The sequence below is a fragment of the Phocoena sinus genome, chromosome 8 (assembly GCF_008692025.1).
Source record: "Phocoena sinus isolate mPhoSin1 chromosome 8, mPhoSin1.pri, whole genome shotgun sequence".
Classification (NCBI taxonomy): Eukaryota; Metazoa; Chordata; class Mammalia; order Artiodactyla; family Phocoenidae; genus Phocoena; species Phocoena sinus.
The window spans coordinates 6002820-6026342 of record NC_045770.1 but is presented as its reverse complement, the minus strand read 5'-3'; positions in this window follow the sequence as shown (position 1 = coordinate 6026342).

The window sequence follows — 23523 nt, the reverse complement described above, 5'->3', positions numbered from 1 at the left end:
GGGTTCTTTGCTTTTTTAATATTGAGCTGCATGACCTGTTTATATATTTTGGAGATTAATCCTTTGTCCATTTATTCGTTTGCAAATATTTTCTCCCATTCTGAGTGTTGTCTTTTCAACTTGCTTATAGTTTCCTTTGCTGCGCAAAAGCTTTTAAGTTTCATTAGGTCCCATATGTTTATTTTTGTTTTTATTTCCATTACTCTAGGAGGTGGGGCAAAAAATATCTTTCTGTGATTTATGTCAAAGAGTGTTCTTCCTATATTTTCCTCTAAGAGTTTTATAGTGTCTGGCCTTACATTTGGGTCTTTAATCCATTTTGAGTTTATTTTTGTGTATGGTGTTAGGAAGTGTTCTAATTTCATTCTTTTACATGTAGCTGTCCAGTTTTCCCAGCATCACTTATTAAAGAGACTGTCTTTTTCTCCATTGTATATCCTTTCCTCCTTTGTCATAGATTAGTTGACCATAAGAGCGTGGGTTTAATCTGGGTTTCACTCCTGTTCTGTTGATCATATTTCTGTTTTTGTGCCAATACCATATTTTCTTGACTACTGTAGCTTTGTAGTATAGTCTGAAGTCAGGGAATCTGATTACTCCAGATCTGTTTTTTTCCATCAGGGAATCTGATTACTCCAGATCTGTTTTTTTCCCTCAAGATTGCTTTGGCTATTTGGGGTCTTTTGTGTCTCTGTACAAATTTAAAAAGTTTTTGTTCTAGTTCTGTTAAAAATGCCATTGGTAATTTGATAGGGATTGCATTGAATCTGTAGATTGCTTGGGAAGTATAGTCATTTTCACAATATTGATTCTTCCAATCCAAGAACATGGTATATCTCTCCATCTGTTTGTGTCTTATAGTTTTCTGAGTACAGGTGTTTTACCTCTTTAGGTAGGTTTATTCCTAGGTATTTTATTCTTTTTGTTGCAATGGTGAATGGGATTGTTTCCTTAATTTCTCTTTCTGATCTTTCATTGTTAGTGTATAGGAATGCAAGAGATTTCTGTTCATTAATTTTGTATCCTGCAACTTTACCAAATTCATTGATTAGCTCTAGTAGTTTTCTGGTGGCATCTTTAGGATTCTCTATGTATAGTATCATGTCATTTGCAAACAGTGACAGTTTTACTTCTTCTTTTACAATTTGGATTCATTTTATTTCTTTTTCTTCTCTGATTGCTATGGCTAGGACATCCAAAACTATGTTGAATACTAGTGGTGATAGTGGGCACCCTTGTTTTATTCCTGATCTTAGAGGAAATGTTTTCAGTTTTTCACCATTGAGAATGATGTTTGCTGTGGGTTTGTCATATGTGACCTTCATTATGTTGAGGTAGATTCCCTCTATGCCCACTTTCTGGAGAGTTTTTATCATAAATGGGTATTGAATTTTGTCAAAAGTTTTTCTGCATCTTTTGAGAATATCATATCGTTTTTATTCTTCAGTTTGTTAATATGGTGTATCACATTGATTGATTTGCATATATTGAAGAATTCTTGCATCCTTGGGATAAGTCCCACTTGATTATGGTGTATGATCCTTTTAATGTGTTGTTGGGTTCTGTTTGCTAGTGTTTTGTTGAGGATTTTTGCATCTATATTCATCAGTGATATTGGCCTGTAATTTTCTTTTTTTGTAATATTATTGTCTGGTTTTGGTATCAGGGTGATGGTGGCCTTGTAGAATGAGTTTGGAAGTGTTTCCTTCATCTGCAGTTTTTTGGAAGAGTTTGAGAAGGATAGGTGTTAGCTCTTCTCTAAATGTTTGATAGAATTCTCCTGTGAGGCCATCTGGTCCTGGACTTTTATTTGTTGGAAAATTGTTAATCACAGTTTCAATTTGGTTGGTCTGTTCATATTTTCCATTTCTTCCTGGTTCAGTCTTGGAAGGTTATACCTTTCTAAGAATTTGTTCATTTCTTCCAGGTTGCCCATTTTATTGGCATAGAGCTCCTTGTAGTAGTCTCTTATGATGTTTTGTTTTTCTGCAGTGTCTGTTGTAACTTCTTCTTTTTCATTTCTAATTTTATTGAGTTGAGTCCTCTCCCTCTTTTTCTTGATGAGTCTGCCTAAAGGTTTATCAATTTTGTTTATCTTCACAAAGAACCAGCTTTTAATTTTATTGATCTTTGTTATTACTTTCTTTGTTTCTATCTCATTTATTTCTGCTCTGATTTTTATGATTTCTTTCCTTCTACTAACTTTGGGTTTTGTTTGTTCTTCTTTCTCTAGTTCTTTTCTTTAGGTGTAAGGTTAGATTATTTATTTGAGATTTTTCTTGTTTTTTGAGGTAGGATTGTATTGTTATATACTTCCCTATTAGAAGTGCTTTTGCTGCATCCCATAGGTTTTGGATTATCATGTTTTCATTGTCATTTGTCTCTAGGTATTTTTTGATTTCTATTTTGATTTCCTCAGTGATCTCTTGATTATTTAGTAACGTATTGTTTAGCCTCCATTTGTTTGTGTTTTTTACGTTTTTTTCTGTGTAATTTATTTCTAATCTCATAGTGTTGTTGTTGGAAAAGATGATTGATATGATTTCAATTTTCTTAAATTTTCCAAGGCTTCAGTTGTGACCCAAGATGTGATCTATCCTCGAGAATGTCCCATGTGCACTTGAGCAGAAAGTGTAATCTGCTGTTTGGGGATGGAATGTCCTATAAATATCAATTACATCTATCTGGTCTATTGTATCATTTAATGCTGTGTTTCCTTATTAATTTTCTGTCTGGATGATCTGTCAATTGGTGTAAGTGAGGTGTTAAAGTTCCCCACTATTGTGTTACTGTCGATTTCCTCTTTTATGGCTGTTAGCATTTGCCTTATGTATTGAGGTGCTCCTATGTTGGGTGCAAATATATTTACAATTGTTATATCTTTTCCTTGGATTGATCCCTTGGTCATTATGCAGTGTCCTTCCTTGTCACATGTAACATTCTTTATTTTAAAGTCCATTATATTTGATATGAGTATTGCTACTCTAGCTTTCTTTTCATTTCCATTTGCATGGAATATCTTTTTCCATCCCCTCACTTTCAGTCTGAATGTGTCCCTAGGTCTGAAGTGGGTCTCTTGTAGACAGCATATATATGGGTCTTGTTTTTATATCCATTCAGCAAGCCTTTGTCATTTGGTTGGAGCACTTAATCCATTCACATTTTAGGTAATTATCGATATGTATGTTCCTATGACCATTTTCTTAATTGTTTTGGGTTTGCCTTTGTAGGTCCTTTTCTTCTCTTGTGTTTCCCACATAGAGAATTTCCTTTAGCATTTGTTGTAGAGCTGGTTTGGTGATGCTGAATTCTCTTAGCTTTTGCTTTTCTGTAAAACTTTTGATTTCTCCATCGAATCTGAATGAGATCTTTGCCAGGTAGAGCAATCTTGGTTGTAGCTTCTTCACTTTCATCACTTTAAATATACCATGCCACTCCCTTCTGGCTTGTAGAGTTTCTGCTGAGAAATCAGCCGTTAACCTTATGGGAGTTCCCTTGTATGTTATTTGTCATTTTTCCCTTGTTGCTTTTAATAATTTTTCTTTGTCTTTAATTTTTATCAATATGATTACTATGTGTCTCGGCATGTTTCTCCTTGGGTTTATCCTGCCTGGGACTCTCTGTGCTTTCTGGACTTAGGTGGCTATTTCCTCTCCCATGTTGGGGAAGTTTTCAACTATAATCTCTTCAAATATTTTTTCGGGTCCTTTCTTTCCCTCTTCTCCTTCCACGACCCCTATAATGCCAATGTTGGTGCATTTAATGTTGTCCCAGAAGTCTCTTAGGGTGTCTTCATTTCTTTTCATTCTTTTTTCTTTATTCTGTTCTGTGGCAGTGAATTCCACCATTCTGTCTTCCAGGTCACTTATCCGTTCTTCTGCCTCAGTTATCCTGCTATTGACTCCTTCTAGTGTATTTTTCACTTCAGTTTTTGTATTATTCATCTCTGTTTGTTTGTTCTTTAATTCTTCTAGGTGTTTGTTTTTTAATTCTTCTAGGTCTTTGTTTAAAATGTCTGCATCTTCTCGATCTTTGCCTGCATTGTTTTTCTGAGGTCTTGGATTATCTTCACTATCATTATTCTGAATTCTTTTTCTGGAAGGTTGCATATCTCCACTTCATTTAATTGTTTTTCTGGGGTTTTATCTTGTTCCTTCATCTCGTACATAGCCCTCTGCCTTTTCATTTTGTTTATCTTTCTGTAAATGTGGTTTTTGTTCCACAGGCTGCAGGATTGTAGTTCTTCTTGCTTCTGCTGTCTGCCCTCTGGTGGATGAGGCTATCTAAGAGGTTTGTGCAAGCTTCTTGTTGGGAGGGACTGGTGGTGGGTAGAGCTGGGTGTTGCTCTGGTGGGAAGAACTCAGTAAAACTTTAATCTGCTTGTCTGCTGATGAGCTTGGCTGGGTTCCCTCCCTGTTGGTGGTTTGGCCTGAGGCAACCCAGCACTGTGTCTTTGGGGGGCTAACTGGCAGACTCCAGGAGGGCTCATACAAATGAGTACTTCCCAGAACCTCCACTGCCAGTGTCCTTGTCCCTGCAGTGAGTCACAGCCCCCCCAACCCCATCCCTGAAGGAGACCCCCCAACACTAGCAGGTAGGTCTGGTTCAGTCTCCTATGGGGTCACTGCTCCTTCCCCTGGGTCCTGATGCTCACACCACTTTGTGTGTGCCCTCCAAGAGTGGAGTCTCTGTTTCCCCCAGTCCTGTCAAAGTCCTGCAATCAAATCCTGCTAGCCTTCAAAGTCTGATTCTCTGGGAATTCCTCCTCCTGTTGCCAGACCCCCAGGTTGGGAAGCCTGACATGGGGCTCAGAACCTTCACTCCAGTGGGTGGACTTCTGTGGTATAAGTGTTCCCCAGTTTGTGAGTCACCCACCCAGCAGTTATGGGATTTGATTTTATTATGATTGCGCCCCTCCTACCATCTCATTGAGGTTTATCCTTTGTCTTTGGATGTGGGGTATCTTTTCGGTGAGCTCCTGTGTCTTCCTGTCGCTGATTGTTCAGCAGTTGTGATTCTGGTGCTCTCACAAGAGGGAGAAAGATGGAATGCTTTTCCAAAAAAAAATTGTGATGAGGTCAACCAACAACAGCAACAGCAATAATAATACATACTGTAAGCATCACCGAAACTGGTGTATGCAGGAACGTGACAGTTTCTCCCTCCAGGAATGCGGTCTTCAGCTGTCAGACCTCCATGGGGACAGCTCTCAGCTGCTCCAACTGCAGAGAGTCCCATGGAACTGGCTGAAGACTTAGGGCTTCACTGCAGCTCAACTGGTCCTTCTGTCTAGTCCTGCGTCCTCCACTCCCTTGTCACGTGTCCATCCAGGAGGACTGTGTAATAATGTCCTGCTCTGACTCAGAAGGCATCCTGGGAACCCAGTTGTAATATGAACTCACATTATAGCCGTATTATGCTCCAGGACCTGTGATAGGCTTTGTACATGCATCATCTCCTGTAACCCCAGCAGCAACTTGCACAGAAAGGCAGTGTGCAGGGATAGTATTAGAAGAATCAACACCCACTAGCTTGGGTCGGCTCTATCATGTATTATATTTGACAGGAAACTTAAGGAATTTCCAGGGGGTCATTCTGAATATGTATACTTCCTTTGCTCATGAGCCGACTCTAGAATTTAACACTCTTGCAAGCAGCATTTCTGCTATAAAACAGTGCTTTATAAATGTAAATAATTGAATTATTAATATTAAATAAATGCAAAGTGCTTGGAATGATGCCAAATATCTAGTAAGTGCTATGTAAAGTTTAGTTATTATTACCCTTATGACCATTACTATTATCCTTATTTTACAGGTTGAAGCAGACAGAGGCTGAATAGCACTTAGGATAAGTTCCAGTCGCCTGACTTAACACTCTGGGCTCTTAGTCACTTTGCTACACTTGAAACTCAGAAATAAATGAGTGGAGAGTTGTCTGGCTGGAGGGGTGAGTGGTAGGACACACTGCTCAATAGCTACATACATCGCACTGTAGTTACCGAGTGGACTCTGGTCCCATGGTGTTCTGTTGAAATACCCACTTCTAGTTCCAAAATCCTCTGGTCGCTACTAAGATTTGGGTAAATCCAGTCACATTTCCTAAGCAGATGGCCATTTGCAAGGTGGCTTCTGTGATCTACGTATACAGTCTTCCATCTTATAGCAAAATTATTTTTGCTAAGCTAGATAGTTTCAATCCACATCTCTAGAACCAATAGAGGTGACAGCTGACATTCCAACCTCACATTCCATCTAGACCAGGACAAGCTCTTTAGCCAAAGAACCCCCACACATATTCCATCAGCTGATCTCTACTGCATCTTTCCCAGCAAACACTGGGGAGGTGGGGTGTGGTTAACAGAGGCCCAGCTGCATAGATATTGGGAGCAAAGAAGAATATAATCAAGTTTATTGATGCTTATAAGACATGGCCTTTGGAAGAGGATAGAATCTCCCAGTAGGGTAGGGAAGAATCTCTTGCCATCTGTTCCCTTACACTGTGCGTTTGAACTCTTTTCTTACTATCAGCCACAAGTTTCTTGACCTCAGTTCTCCAAGAAAGACTTAACCTTTCCCAAGAACCACTGTAGGAATTACTGCTAAGCTTTGCCCATCTGGCAGCTGCTGAACCCAAAAGTTTGCCAGCTGGAACCACTGACCCGGTGTCTTGTAGCTGTTACCACTGGGTCAAATGCAGCCCTGCTGTACTTCCAGGTGACACTTGTTGTGTTGAAAGATGGAAAAGGGAAATTCTCGAGGGCTGGACATAGATGCCTGCACTTGGCTTTTCCCAGCAGTAACATCCTGGTGTTTGAAAGAATTAGAGGCAGTTGATTCAGTAGGATTGATGCACTATTTTAATGCATGTGAATCCACCTGCAAAAAAAAGCTCCCACGTGCTGTGCTAAGTGTCTGAACTCCCCATGACCTGGATCTGGGTCTGGAGTTACATTTGTCCACTCCAGGCACAGCCAGGGCACCTAGCACCACGCGGCATGAGGCCCAAGGAGAGCTGAGAAGGCCTCCAGGGAAGAGATGAAGCAATTTGATCCCTTCAAAGGATCTGTCTACGGGGCCTGGAAAGAGGAGTGAAAAAGTACAAAGCACGGGATGGAAACTGATCTCCAGATGGGGCTGGGAACAGGGGTAGGAGGTGAGCCCTGGACAGAGGCCCTGGAGTGCTGGAGGGGGCTTCAGGAGCTTTTTACAGAGAGGCTGGGGATGGTCACTGAGCCAGTGGAGACACTGAGGACCTATCAGAAAGTAGGTGGGTCTGATGAAAGAGGTGCCTTGTGTGACTCTCCCAGGGAGGCGAGGATGGAGATTGTACTGGGTGTCTGCACAGAGCTGCTTGGGCCCATCCTCAGCATCAGTCAGGTGTTCATGAAGAAGAATTGATATGAAGGAGCATCAAGGAAGAAGTGGGGGGCTCTGGACAAGGTTATTATCTTCCGGCCTGGCTCAAATGCCTGTGGCCTCGGGCTTTCAGAAAATGATTTACCAACGAACCCACTCTGCAGATTATTATTTAAGGCAAAATGGGCTTTTTGTTCCCCTAATGGTTTCTACGTCTTGATTTTTTTTTCCTCTTTCAAAACTAGTCAGTGTTTTTGATGGAAAACTATAGAAAATAAAGTGGGAATGTCTAAGGGAGGGCTGAAGAAAGCCTGGGGAAAGGATGGCTGGAATTGGGATCATCTCTGAAAACCATGGGCCCTGCAGCCCAGGCAGTGTAGACTCTGAGCTCAGGAGGCTGGGACTCGGTCCTGGCCCAGCGCTGTTGGTTGATGGACACCCCATCCATCAGAAACGTTTCAAAAGCTCTGCCTACAGCGACAAACAAACAGAAGGATCCTTTTCTTATACAGCGAGCGAGCCCTCCCAGGGGATGGTGGCTGGTGTACACCAGCTCAGCTGTGTCAGCCCCAGTCCAGCAAGTCTCATCTTACAGCTTGAGTCACGTGTTGTTGTCACACAAGGAGGAGAGGGAGGCAAGGAGAGCCCTGTCCCAGGAGAACAAAGGGCACCCCAGACCCCAGCTCATGTGTCTGCTGGTGTCTCACAGACTGGAATGTGCTCCAGAGGGCCGGGCGCTGGTGGGGCACCAGCCAGACAACTATTCCTGCCCCAGAGGACAACGTATAGATGTGGAAGCAAAGGAAGAGAAAGAAGAAGAAAGGGAGAGAGAGGAAGGAGAAGACAGGAGGAGTGGAAAGAAAGATGGAGGGAAGGAGGGAAGAAGGGAGGGAGGGAGGAAAGGAAGTCTGAATTTGAATTAAGAGGAAATGTATTCATATTTCAGCCTTGCTGTTAACTAAATGTAGAGACTTGAGAAAGTCTCTCTACATCTTTGAGCTTCAGGTTTTTCATTTATAAAGTGGGGCTACTTATATCTACTCCACAGGAATATTATAAAGATTAAAATTTTAGAGTATGTTAAAAAAAAAAAAAAAACCCACTTTGTAAAACCTCCTGAGGTTCAAATCATTTAAAAAAACGATTGCTCCAACATGAGGGTGTGCTTGGTGACAGCCATTTGGCACCGCAGATTAATTTCCAGGAGAAGCTGTAGCATGGTTTGGGATCAAAAAGGCTCTTCCCCCAGATATGACATAAAAACGAAATGGATTCTATACGTACCTCTTGATGTTTTCGGATATTGATTTCACACTGGAGGAACCAAATTGCTAACATCTTGATGGGCGTCATAGTGAAGAATGTCCACTAGAGGGCAGAAGAGTTCTTCCCACGTTACTTCAGATTTCCCAGGGATGTTAATAAAGCCTGGCAACCTAAGTACTTTAAAAAATATGAACACCACACCTACACTACACTTATTTCTCATTGCAGACTTCCGACAGGCTTCTCTGGAGTTGGAAGTCAGCCATCTCGGTCGAAACATGTAGTAGGAGCTTAGAGGGGCTTGAGACCTTAGCCAAGATAACTGATAAATGATGATTCCATCACCTGGAAAATGGGAATCATAATAGTACCTATGTCTTGGGTGTTGAGTTTTAAATGAAATTATTTCTGTAAAGTGCTTTGCACAGTTTTGGAGAGAAAATAAACGGTCAATATGTTTGCAACGTCTTCTCTTTAAACACCGCAGTAGCACAGTAAGGGGCAGGTAGCAGCAGGAGGAAAAAAAAAAAAGATATTTCAGGGCTTCCCTGGTGGCGCAGTGGTTGAGAGTCCGCCTGCCGATGCAGGGGACGCGGGTTCGTGCCCCTGTCCGGGAAGATCCCACATGCCGCAGAGCAGCTGGGCCCGTGAGCCATGGCCGCTGAACCTGCGCGTCCGGAGCCTGTGCTCCGCAACGGGAGAGGCCACAACAGTGAGAGGCCCGCGTACCGCAAAAAAAAAAAAACAAAAGATATTTCAGACCCAAAATCTGGTTGTAGCCATTTCTGTCTTAGAACCCCATGGTGGGAGGCCAATGGCCTGGGAACAGAGCCGGAGCGAGGCCATTTCCATGGACTCAGACAGCCAGGAAAAGTTAAGAACAGGGTACCATAAATAATTTTGAACTGTTCCTTATACCATGATGTGATTGCTCTATCTCCAGGCCTTCCACAAAGGTCTTCTGCACACCTACTGGGTTACTAGTGCTGGGGCTGCCATCCCTCAGGGGGCAGAGGGGAGGGGTAGCCGCAAGTCCCAAAGAGAGTGAGTTCATGGTAGGCATCCCAGCAGTGCAGCCGACAGACTCTTCTAGAGGTCTGCAGAAATTCAGGGAAAAGACCTTTCTCTAATATGTGGTAGTGCCTATAAAATAAATTAAACATTTTATTTGGAAATAATTTCAAACTTCAAGAAAATTAAAGAATAAGAATACAGTCATCCTTCAATATCCACAGGGGATTGCTTTCAGGACCCCCAGAAGACACCAAAATCTTCGAATGCTCAAATCCCTTGTATACAATGGTGGATTACAGCCAGCCCATTTGTATATGAGTTTGGTTGAACCCAGAGATGCGGAACCTGCAGATAGAGAGCCTGACTGGTAATACAAAAGAAGCCATATACCCTTTACGCAGATTCACCTCTTGTTAACTTTTAACTTTATTTGCTTTGTCATTTGCTTTATATGTCTATCTATATACCCTCACTTTTTTTTTTCCCCAGAAACTTTCCAGGATAAATTGTATTCATCAAGGCTCTTCACCCTTAAATACTTAAATGTGCATTCCCTAAGAGCAGGAATATTCTTTCACATGATTGCAGTATAGTTACCAATTTTGGTAAATTCAATATTGATGAAATAGTTTAGCTGGCCATCCACATTTACAGTCTGTCAAGTGAGGTCCTGAATAGCACTTTTTCTCTTCCAGGATGGATGTAGTTTAGGTGAGTTATTAAGTTTGTTGTTTACATTCTTTTAGCCTTAGTTAGTCTAGAACAGCATTTCTTGTTTTTCAATCACACTGATATTTTTGAAGAACGCCACCTACCAACCTCTTTAAAAAATAGAATTGTCCTCATTCGGGGTTTGCCTGATACATTTTCATGCATACATTCAGATTATGTATTTTCTCCCAGAATACAGAACAGGTCATATTGAATTCTTCTCAGGGTATCCCCCGTGAGACGTGTGATATCCAACTGTCCCTCGCAGGGGATGTTAATTTTGATCACCTGCTCAAGGTGCATGATTCCCTCGTTGTGTAATTACTACGCTTTCCCCTCACAACAATAAGCAATCTGTAGGGAGACAGTTAAAATTATACAAATGTCTTGCTCTTCCTCAAAATTTCCCACAAGATCCAGCATCCATTAATTAGTCTTCCCTGATCCAATCTTTACAGCGATGATTACAAATGATAGCTTCCTGTCTCTACCCTCCATTTACCAGTCAGCACCCAGCATTCTATTGTAATCGGAAGCACTCCTTCTCCCCGTCTGTTTATTTTTCTACTTATTATCTGCTTAGACCTAAATAGTTTTCAGTGATTTACAGTTCACTACTATGCATACCATGCATAATCACTGTGATGCTCAAAGTGTCCCAGATGTCGCCGGGGGAGCCCTTTCAGTCTGGCCCCTGTGTCCTTGTGAAATGTTCTCATTATGGTTTTCATGCTATCTTGCTTTCTGACGCAACAAAATATTCTAGGTTGATTCTTCTCCTACCCTATCAGCCATTCTTCTCAGGATTCTTGTTTCCTTTCAGTATTAGACATCAAGATTTGAGCACTCAATAAACTCATTATTCTAGGAATATCTTCACTTCTGGGTTCTTCCAGTTGACAGAGGTAGGAACTGCCTGCACGCACAGACACATGCACACAAATGTACACACTCACATACATACATAGACCGGAGGAGTATACATACATATGCAGGGTTTAGAAGTCTTGAATTATTGATACCTCTAATACCCATCTATCTGCACAGGAATATTTTCTTGCCCCCCTGGGATGGAAGTGCACTCCATTTTTGATATAAATGTTAAAGCAAAAGTTGACTCCAAGAAATAGAGGATTTGTGGCCAATTTGTCAACAAACAATAGGGTTACAATATCAGAAGAGGAAAGCCACAGGAACTGGTTAAAACGGGGGGAAGTAAATGGGAAAATCACTACAAATGTCTTTCTATTTGTTTGTGTACTCATTCGAAACATCTTTCAGCATTTATTAAGTGACAAGCACTATTTTAGGTGTTAGGGATACAGCAGTAAACAAAAAATTAAAAGTCTCTGACTTAAAGAAACAGATAGTCAAGCAGTTTAAGACACGCAACATAAAATTAATATAAAATATATAAGAAATCCCAAAGACCAAAGCAGTGAAAGGGGTGTAGGGTGTTTGGGAAAGGCAGCTCTCACTTCACAGGGGGCTTGGGGCACAGGTCTTTCTGATAGGCTCATGTGTGAGTCAAGACTTCATGGAATTGAAGAAGCAGCCACGAAGATATCTGAGCCAAGAGTTTCTGGCAAAGCACAGGAAACATGGGTCCTGGCAGGATGTGATGGAGGAGTAGCCAGGCGGCTGCTGTGGCCGGAGCACAGTGTGTGAGAGGAGTGAGGCGGGAGCTAAGCTGGAGGGGGCCGCGCAGAGTCAGATCCCGCAGAGCCTCGCCGGCCTGTGTGAGGACTTGGCTTTCACGTTGGCTGAGATGGAAAGACGCTGGGAGGTCTGGAGCAGAGCACTGGCGTGGTCTAACTTCTGTCTCAAAATAATCAATGCAGCTGCTCTGTGAGGAACGTATTGTACACGCAAGCAGGGAAACAGGGGACTCCAATCAGGGAGGAGATGGTAGAAGCCAGAGACCAGCTGGAGAGGACTGCAATAACCCAGAGATGCTGAGTTCTGTACCAAGGTCACAACAAATGTGTGCACTTGAAGGTGGAGGTAGGCATCCATGCAGCAAGCATTTTTTGACGAATACTAGGTGCCTAATATTGTTATAAATCCTGGGGAATACAGAGATGAAGAGAACACATTACAGCCCTCAAGGAATTCACAATCTCTGGAGACTATGACAGGTGAGCTAGACATGTCTGCAGACATTGATGGTCACCGTGGTGATCACTGTGACTGTTCAAGAGTGCTCTGAACCAAGTGCTGTGATCACACAGATGAGGACCTGGTATCCATATCTGCAGACTGCAGAGGCAGGGGAAGCGTCAGAGAGAAGGTGATTTTCAAAGAGGGAGATGAGATCATCGGGCCCTAGAGAGAGAGGGAGAGAGAATCCTCGTTTCCTAAATTTCTAGTTTCAGTCACAGTCCTTGTGCTGGCCTGCTGGCTTCTGTCATCCCCCGGGGGTCCTTCGAATTATCTGCTGTGACTTTACAACAAACTCCTCTGACATGGTTTACCTTGAGTGAGTTTCTGTTTGTCTCCATCAATAACTTTAGTCTTAGAGACAGAAGATAAGACTGTGGAATCCACAGACCGGATGTGGATTGCCTAGGTGTGCAGGGATAAAGAAAGAGGGAAGACAGGGATGATGTCCAGATGTGTGGTCTAGGTACGATAGCAACATCGTTTAACAAGAGGATTGTTCAGGAAGAGAACCATAATTCAGGAAGAAATGACTGTGTTTTCAGATAGGATGACGTGAGTTGCCTCCAGGATGTAGGTGGTGCACCTGGAGCTTAGGGCAGCCCTAGGGGAAGGAGAGCTCTAGGAAGTATTGTCGATGAAGATGAACTTGCAGGGAGAGGCAGCTTCAGAAGAGATGGTCTGAGGAACGGAGGGCTGGGTTGCTGACAAAAGAAGGGGTGCCGGCACACAAGATTGAAAAGAGCAGACAGGAGTGAAGGAAGCCAATAAGTACCATGAGTGGAAAGCTTTTCCAGGGGAAAAATGCAAATTCCTTCTATACTTCAAATGACCCATTTTCCCATGTCCATTTCATTTCACTTATTTGTGCAGATGACTTAGTTCCCATCTCAGCCTGAAACTTAAGAGCTCAAACCATGTGCTTTTTTATGAATTGCCAGCCTTAGAGGAGCACAGTTCCCAAAGTGGTGAATCCACAGACTGATTGCATCAAAGATGGTCCGTGACGCCACGTTAACACTGTGGATCCCAGATCTCTCAAATGTTATTTCACCAACTAGGATTTCTTCAATCTGAAGCCAGGACGAAATATGCATAAGAACTCAATACATTTTCTTACAAACAAAATTAATTAAAAGTAAATTAGGGGGCTTCCCTGGTGGCGCAGTGGTTGAGAGTCCGCCTGCTGATGCAGGGGACGCGGGTTCGTGCCCCGGTCCAGGAGGATCCCATGTGCCGCGGAGCGGCTGGGCCCATGGGCCCGGAACCTGTGCTCCGCGGCGGGAGAGGCTACAGCAGTGAGAGGCCCGCATACCACCAAAAAAAAAAAAAAAAAGTAAATTAGGGAGCTGCAAGAAGGAGGAGATATGGGGATATATGTATATGTATAGCTGATTCACTCTGTCATAAAGCAAAAACTAACACACCATTGTAAAGCAATTATACTCCAATAAAGATGTTTAAAAAAAAGTAAATTAAAGGTATATATTCTCCTGCAGAGCTTAGTTGAAGGGTCCTGACATGCCCTTCTTGGGGTCACCTCTGATGTCTTCACGGGCTTGGCTTTCCTTTCGAAGGATCCTAGGATCTTAGGATCCTAGCTGTCGCAGCTGTTGTTAAAAAGCCTTGACCTCCTCCCTCACCTGCTCCAGCTGCATCCGGCACTTCTACTCTGTCAGAGCCGCTGAGCTGTCTGCCTTCCCATCCTTCCCTCATCTTTGCTCTTCTCTGACTATGGAGACACTGGCCTGTTACCTGAAGGCCCCAAGGTGCGTGATTCCATCTTTCTGGGTGTAGACTGAGGAGATGGTTGGACTCATCTTTAAATGCCCACCGCAAATATTTTCTCTTCCCCTCAAGCTATTCAATCTCCCCTGCGCAGCAGAGCTGTGTCCGGCCTCTGTGCTCCCAAGGTGATGGCCATCCCAGCTGTTTCAACACTCACCACGCCACATTTCCAGTGACTGTTGACTTTCTCCTGTCTGCATATTCAGTGAGCTCCTTGAGGTTGGGGACCACATCTTACACATCTTTGAATCCCAAGTATGTATTTAGTCGAGTGCCTGGTGCCCAGAGGGTGCCCCACAAATGTTTGGTGAATTGGAACAACGTGGGTCCAAAAGATCATCAATTTGCTTTCTAATCCTACATACCTTGCTTTTTCTAATTCTAAATTCAAAGTCAGATATACGTCTCTTTCTTGGTTATATGAGTAGTGCAGAAGGCAGTGGGGATTTTGTTCTACATCGTATCTTTTTGTTTCTCTTGGTTTATTTTACATCTATTACACAAAACTTCTTTGAATATCTAATAGGATAAGATATTCTTCTTCCTTTTATAGAGGGTAAAGCTTGAAGAATAAGCAAGAGAAGTTTCAAAGATATTCTGGGAATTCAACTAGAAATGAACTCTTGTCTTTCTCGATGTTAGAACCCAGGGTGAGCAAGGACTCTGTAAACACAGAACAATGAGTCAGTGAATGATGTGGCCAAATCTGTGGTTTACAGTGGAGGTGTGGTCTACATGACTTGTATGTGCAAAGCGTTCAGTATCACAGAATCTGCTCAAGGAAGCCCTTTAAAGGCCAATTACAAGTGCACATAGAGCTTCAAAGTCTGCGGCTGGTGGAAATGATGTTTAAGTCCTCTTGCCAAGGGAGGGTGTACACTCTGTGTGTGAGCTTGGAGGGGGCACCAAGATAATCTCCATGTGCCATCATGTCATTTTTCATGAACTGTTTTTCAGCCCTGTGGGGAAAACAGTCTTGTGGTCACCACACATCACTTCTAAAGTGAGCAGCAAAGCCATCTTTGGCAAGACTTCTGTTCTCTCAGCCAAACCACCAGCAACTCCTCTTTCACACGAGGCTTCCTGGCCTGGCCTATACTCAGCTAACCACACGGGCAACGCCCCTCATGACTTTTGCGATGAGGCCGTCGAGAGGGTGAGTGGGTAGCTGGGGAGAGAGGGCATGTGAAACCCGTTTCAAAATGCAGACCGTAATCTTTAGAGAGTTGAGTGTGAGTGGTGACAGAGGGTGCTGAAGAGCTTCACATGCTCCCAGAATAGATTGTCTTTGTAAGAACAAGTGGGGAAAAGGTGAGAGGATTTGATGAGGGTGATTTTTCTGTAAGGCTGCATTGGTATATCTCTTTCACGTGTGTGTTAGAAACTGTTGAATCCATCACTTCTCCCTCCATATTCCCCGAGTATTTTATTCATACATTTGTACAGTACTTACGACAGTCAGTCATGCATTAGTTATTCAACCTGGCAGGGCAGGCATTGTCATTTACTGGTCTGCATTTCCTCCATGGTGTCTACAATAGCGACTTATATTTTCCGTGCTAAATGATATTTGTTTAGCTTACCTAACTGTATTATCATCATAAAGGTAAAGCAAAATTCATTGGTGACACTTATTATGAGGAGTCAATGCGTAAAACAAATAACATTCGGGAGTTGAAAGAATACATTTTGAATCTTGAATAAGGTGCCATACTCTGAACAAGGTGTTATTTATGATAAAAGAGTAACTTCTTATTATCTGAGGAAAAGAATTAATGATCATTTGTGTCATTTGATAAACATGCTTTGGATGAGAGTTGAGATTTTTATGTGAGTCAATATAAGCAGAACTTCCACGTGGATTTTCATGGTAATCAGTGTTAACCTTTCTTCTAAAATATTAACAGTATGAGGAAAGAATGAAACAGTGAATGTAATGAGAGTAATGAAACCACTAGTAGGAAGACCAAACGGCGCCTCACCCAACAAGAGAACGTTCAGATACCAGCACCAACGTTACCTCCATCATGGCTGGACCGAAATCAAAGACTTCCCCTTCTAAGTGGATGGAAATGTAAATCTTCAGACACATGCAGAAGAAAGACTTGGCTGTGATATGGGTTGAGACTCAGGGACTGTTGAAACAACTGGTCCTTGAAGCAGGGAGTGTTGAAATAATATGTTGTTTTAAGAGTCTTCACTGGGAGACTAATATTTCAACACATTTGAATAACTTCCTTGCAGTAAAAATGTTTAGGCTTAAAAAATGAAGCTGGATAAGTAACAGGAACTTCCAAGAGAAAAACCACTCAACTTAAATAATTTCACAGCAAAAAAATTAGAGACCCTGTAGTTACAGACGTTACCAACAAGCCCATCCCACATTGCCTATTTCCACTGAGCATCACTCTGAGTTGGGTCTGCTTCTGCAAGCAAAATTTTAGGTGACTGACAGCCATAAAAAAGAATGAAATAATGCCATTTGCAGCAACATGGATGGACCTAGAGATTATCATACTAAGTGAAGTAAGAAAGAGAAAGACAAATACCATGTGATATCACTTGTATGTGGAATATAAAATATGACACAAATGAACTTATCTATGACACAGAAACAGACTCACAGACATAGAGAACAGACCTGTGGTTGCCAAAGGGGAGGGGCCTTGGGGAGGGATGGATTAGGAGTTTGGGGTTAGTAGATGTAAACTATTATACATAGGATGGATAAACAGCAAGGACCTACTGTATAGCACAGAGAACTATACTCAATATCTTGTGATAAACCAAAATGGAAAAGAATATAAGGGATTCCCTGGTGGTCCATGCCTTCACTGCCATTGGGCCTGGGTTTGATCCCTGGTCGGCGAACTAAGATCCCACAAGCCACAAGGCACGGCCATAAAAAAATAAAATAAAATAAAATCTTAAAACATATATATATATATATATATATATATAAAGAAGTTTAAAAAAGAATATAAAAAAGAATGTATATATTTGTGTAACTGAATCACTTTGCTGTACAACAGAAAGTAACACAACATTGTAAATCAACTGTACTTCAATAACATAAATAAATAAATAAATATAAATAAAATTTTAGGTGAGAGAGATAAGTTTGGGATTCCCAGTTTCTCATGAGGAAATTACTGAGAAACTGATGTTTAAGTGACAGAAGTTGATTTTCTGAGAATTCGGGAATTTAAGGTAAATACTTCTATCCAACCCCTTCACAAATCCATATAAAACTATTTCACAGGGATTTAGCAAGTACCTATAGGGAAACAACCCTGTGCTAGTGTCTCATCTACTGAATGTAAGTGATGACTCAGCTGCAAAGGATTAGAGCCCCACAATCTGAGTGAGAGAATATGATCCTCATTTTTTAAAATGAAATTATCTGTGTTACAAAAGCACAACTCTTAGCCTAATACTGGCAAACTGGAACACTGGGTCTTTTTCTAGTATTTATTAATTCCTTACCTAACATAAGCCTTCCATTTTTATTCTTTTGGTTTTGTTTGTTCATTCTTTTGTTCCTGTTTCATCACTAGAAAATGAATTATTATTGCTATTATTGTAAAAGCACATGAAAATATAATTTCAATAGACTTCCACAGCTGCTTGAAGAGGCTTTTATGAGCATCCCTAGGTCTTTAATCAATAGCAAGGGCTGGTCTTTTGTGTAGGATTTGTGATACAACAGACTGCAAACAATGTGTTCTTGGCATCTTACATTTACACATAAAAACTGTTTTTTGTATAAAATAAGTGTGATTGCTTGTTCTTCATGGTTGCTGTTAGAAGTGAAGGTAAGTAGATTTAAGTGTTTTGTGTTTGTTTGTTTGTTTTATGATTATTAGAATCAGGGACGCAGGATTGCCTGAATCTTGCCTTGCAACCCATCTACTCACTTCCCCACCAGTAGGGTTGCCAAGGGATAGATGCAAAAGGCTCAGTAGGCAAATAAGAAAAAGGAAATTACTTTACTGCAAGCTGGGTGAAGGTCCCCACCTTGATGGAGGGCTCTTCGAAAAGCTGGCATACCTGGCTTGAGCCAATGTCCAAACTGAGCCAAGTCATAAGTCTGGCATGTGCCCACCCCAAAGCCAAAATCAAAATCTTGGGCCTTACTCCTAATAATCAGTGTCACAAAAGCAGGAAATTCAAGGATGGTCACACAGACTGATGCAGAGCACTAAACCTGCCGTAAATAGTCAGGGCTCCGTTGGCTCATTCAGTCACCCAGAGAGATTGAAGAGAGAGAATGCCTGTCACGTGCATGATTAACGGGTCCATAGTCCAACTCAACTGGCAGCTCCCCACTCTTGGTGAGGGAGCCAGGACTGAGGGGCAGGCAGCTCTCCCCATGTCCATAGCAGAGCTGAAGCTCAAGGAACTCAGGTCTTTGCCTGCATTGATGGGAGCAGCAAAAAACAAAACAAAACAAAAACAAAAAAACCTTTGGTGACCTTCTTTTCATGGCTCATGATCTGAGGACCAATAACCAATGTTTCAAACTCATGTGTCACGTTCCTTCCTCCAGAGTCTATCCACCTTGATCTTAACAGTTCTGAGGCAAAGATATAGAAGACTCACTTCTAGGGTCAAGGGAAAGACAGCTCTCTCTTCTCCCCAGTTCTGTTCCTGCTCCAGAATCTTCCTTGATATATTGGGAAACGTGTAGCAAAAGTATTTTTATTTTTAAATTTTAAATAATTTTTATGTTATATCAGTAATAACTGTAAATAGTTTTTAATGTCAAATAAGTCTTAAAGTCTTAAAGTGAAAGAGTATCCTACCCCATCCCATTCCTCAGATTTTTTATCCCAAAAGCAACTACTCAACTCTTCTAGCTATTTCACATGACCGATGCTTCCATATCTCTGAACAGCATGTGATTCTACTAGCCTTGAGTATCGTTTTTAATTTTAAGCCTTGTGTATTGACAACCTGCCATTGAAGATAAGGATTTAGCTTTTCCACACCAGTCATCCTAAATTCACCTACTCCCGGCTTTCCAAGAAAATTATACCACAACTTTTAAGTAAATGAATAGCTTATATTCTTAGAACCTTCCAAATATTGTTCGCTGTTGTGTCCCTCCTTTCTTATAAACCTTTTGCTGTTGTTATTGTTGTTGCTGTTTTTGGAGTTCATCATTACCATAATTTTTCATTTGTTTAGTTTTCTATGAACAAACTAACTGATATCTTTTCAAGAGTTCCAATGTTTCTCCTACAAGCCTAACAATGTTATTTTCCATGTACTCAAATACATCTCTTTTTTTCTGGCAAACTCCCAAAGACATTGGTTCTGGTCCTTCTGTTCTAGTCCATACTGTTTTGTTTCTAGATCTACACAGCTACCATCCTGAACGTTCCTTTTAATGACCACCTGTGTTGGACGGCCAGTTTGCTGGATGTAACACCCTCTTCCTGTTTCCTTTTTACTTTAAATTTTGTTGAAAATCGTTTTTTTTTGCTTTAATATCATCCTGAGAAAAGGTGGTAATAAGTTGATTTTTCAATCTCAGCATACCTGAAATATTTATCACCACATCTGATCTTTTGTCTGGGTAAAGAATTTTATATTGAAAATCTTCTTTGTCAGAATTTGAAACCAAAGTTTCCTTGTCTTGTAACTTCCCATCTTATTCCTTAGAATCTTGCTGGTTAACTGGTTGGCAAGACTTTGGGAGGTAATAATGAAGAGTGGTTAAGAACTGAACCACCTTGGTTCAAATCCCTTCTTACACCCCCACAATTTCTGCTCTGTAAAATCGGGTGTGATAAAATTCTATTTAGCACAAATCAATGTCTTGGGTATATTTATCTTTAGATGATTTTAATTTAGATGAGGGAGAAAGTGTTTTGGATAAAATAAACTTTTGTGGGATTTAATGTTGTGATGGATGAACACAATTTTCAGCTATGGTCTTGATGGAAATTTGCAGTAAAATGCAACATGTAATGCTAGGCACATCCTATACACACAGACACCAAAACAATTATGATAGCTCAATTTCTGGAAAAAAAAATAGCATGTATTACAATAATACTATGTAAGTCATAACCCTTAAATTATAGTTTCGTTTTGCATATTAAAAAAATAGTTCATCAAGAGCACAGGGACCACAGTGGGAGGTCCAAAAGATCAGCAGATAGAGTGGTTAGTCTGTTACACTCCCCACAGCAGGAGATCTGAACTTCACTGTTAAGATCTTGAAGACAGCAAGTGGAGTTTGTCTCTACTAGCACAATGCCTGGTACATTGTCTTGGCCAAGCACACAAGTGAAACTCTAGTGAAACAATTAAAACACAAATGTTACATATTTATTAATTTGGTAGTGATTGTTTGTTATCCAAGCCTAATAATTCATTGTTCTGAATTGGATTTCCCACAGTTTATTATGGTAATTAGTGCTGGTAATGTGCTCCACACCCACAGATGGGAGGTTGAATTTTCAAAACACCCTTATTTGGAGATGGAAAATGTGAGCTGTTTGTTCCATGTCCTTGAGTAACTCACTTAACCTCTGCTCAGTTTCCCTGTCTGTAAATTGCTGCAGCTACCCTATTCGAGCATTTTAAAGGCTAGAATAACATGTGTGAAAATTCTAGGTAAGTCCTATGAAAATGACTGTTCACAGGATCTGAGGCTCAGGCAATATTTTCATGTAATATAAGTTCTTATGAAAGCAGAGATTCTTCCTTCATTTCATGAACGGTTATCTTTTAGAACAGAAATAAATAAGAACCTGGTTAGTGTAATTTCTACTAGAAATGCCATGTTGCAAATATTAAACTAGTCTTTTTGCCTAAGAAAAAATTTGCCATATACTCAAAACTAGTCATGTTTTTTTGTGCCAAGATAACTAGATCAAAAGTCAAAGTTTTGTCATTATGGGTTTTTGTCTCCATGTATCTCATGCTCGCACTATTGCAGCTATGTTTGTCATGATTTCTTTTACTAAAGATAATAATTATATTAAAGATTGATGATTTACTATGTACCGGGCATTGTGCTAGCAGAGACTAACTCTACCTGCTGTCTTCAATATCCTAAGAGCATAAGGACATTCTTGAAACAGTATTCATTTTGTAATCACTATTATCTTTTATTTGGAAGACAAAAACAAACATTCACATAACTCCTTTGGGAAGAGGTATGTTGTGCAAAAATAAAGAACATGCTACGTAGTTCTATGAAGCTTGGGAACTGCTAAGCTAGAGGAAAAAAATGTTTTATTCTGAACTTCCCTTTATTAGTACCTAGCGCTGTACAAGACTAAAATGATGTGATGTGATAACAAAACAGATAAAAGGTCAAATGACTGAAAATTCAATATAAGTTGGACAGGATGGCTAATAGGCAGTGTTTGCTGTAGAAACACATAAAGGAGCCAATAAATCTTTCACTTTTTCATTTAATTTTTTTCCTACTTTGCTTGATAACTTTTATACATTAAGTACTATGATTTGACAACCTCTGCAGGGAGAAAGTTCAGCTCCTATTACCAGAATTAGACAGAATTTTTTCTATTTGCTAATAACTGCATGCTTTGTATAAATTGCTTAAACTCTCTAAGCCTCAGTTGCCTTATTTATAGAATGAGACTAAGAATCCTTAATAGGGCAATTATGGGGATTATATGAGGAAATATATTCAAAGTAGTTTCCACTGTGTCTGATCCAAGTAGCCATACAATAAGAATTAGCTTTACTGTAACAAAGATACTATTTGTTGATGCTTTGCTGTAATATTAGTTTTGTGAAAATGTTTTCCTTTTATTGAAATTCCCAATATCCTTCATAAGTTATGGAAACCCTAACTGGGTAAGTTCTCCATCAGTCTTCTAAAATACAAGAGCTCAGGTCCGTGGCTTTTAGAAGCATAATCATCTAGTCCTCAGTTACTAACACATCTGGGGATGGTCCCAGTTAGCCCTGTCCACAGGCATTCTATTAATACACAATACATACTCTATTTCTCCCCAGACCCAATTCTATAGTTAGGAATAGGGTACCAACTCTTCCATTAATTTCACTTTAGTCATAAGTTGGAAAAACAAAAGCCACATTTACAATTACACTTAGTTCATTGAAAGTGGGTTCAATAAATAATTAAGAGCTCTTCAAACTCAACTCAAAGAAGCTACCCAGTTTATCCCATTCTTCAAAAATGAGAAAATCACGAAAGTTAAATAAGGAATGACATGAGTAGCACTATGAAATGCAAATGACTCTCCAGCTTCTGGGAACTGCAGGACTTCCCATCTCTACCAGTGTATTGAGTAGAGTAATCATTAACTTCCACACATGCCCCCGGCCTCAGCCATCTCTGAATGCTGCAGAGAGAAATGTAATAAGACACCAATTAAAACACACGATCCTTAGGAACATAAAGCAAGACAAACAAAAACACAAATAAAATCATTCAATAAACACTAAATGCTTCCTTCAGCACAACACTATATCTTGGCTTTATTGGTTGAGAATAATAATAATTCACCAAATTCAGTATAAGAGGGTTGAACTGGAGTGCTTAGAGGTCTTCAACTGCAATTTTAATATTTCATTTATGTAAAATACTACTACTGTTACTGCTACAACACATACCAGCACTACAACTAATGACAATTCTGAAATAGGGTAAAACATTCACGTTTAATCAATTATGTGGATTATTGTCTCCATTTCTCAGTGTGTTCATGACTTCATGACCTTTTTTAATGACAAAAAAAGTTAAGGTAAAAAATGACTTGTGTGACATAGGAGGAATTGGGAGACATACATCTGAACTCTGATTCTGCTGCTCAATAGTAATGACCATTGTCAATCCTTTGTTTCTATCTATAAAAATCTGTATCTACAAAAAAAAAACCCTATAAAATTGTTTGGCTACTTACCTGCCTCAAAAAATATTTTACAGCTATAAAAAGAGTTAATGTGAGAAAATATATAGTATAATGCCTAACACTACAACTTCTCATTAAATATTACTTTTATCTGAAAAATAGTGTTGATAATACTTATTGTTATGTATATTATACATCTTACACATGGCAAGAAAAATGGTATTGTCAGTGGATTTCTAACACACCTCGTAAGAATGGGCTGGCTGCTTGTGAAAATGACCCAACAATGACATACACTGACCAAGAAAAGTGGAGAAACAGACTAGATTGGATTTATGGACACAGAGGTGGAGTTTGAGGAG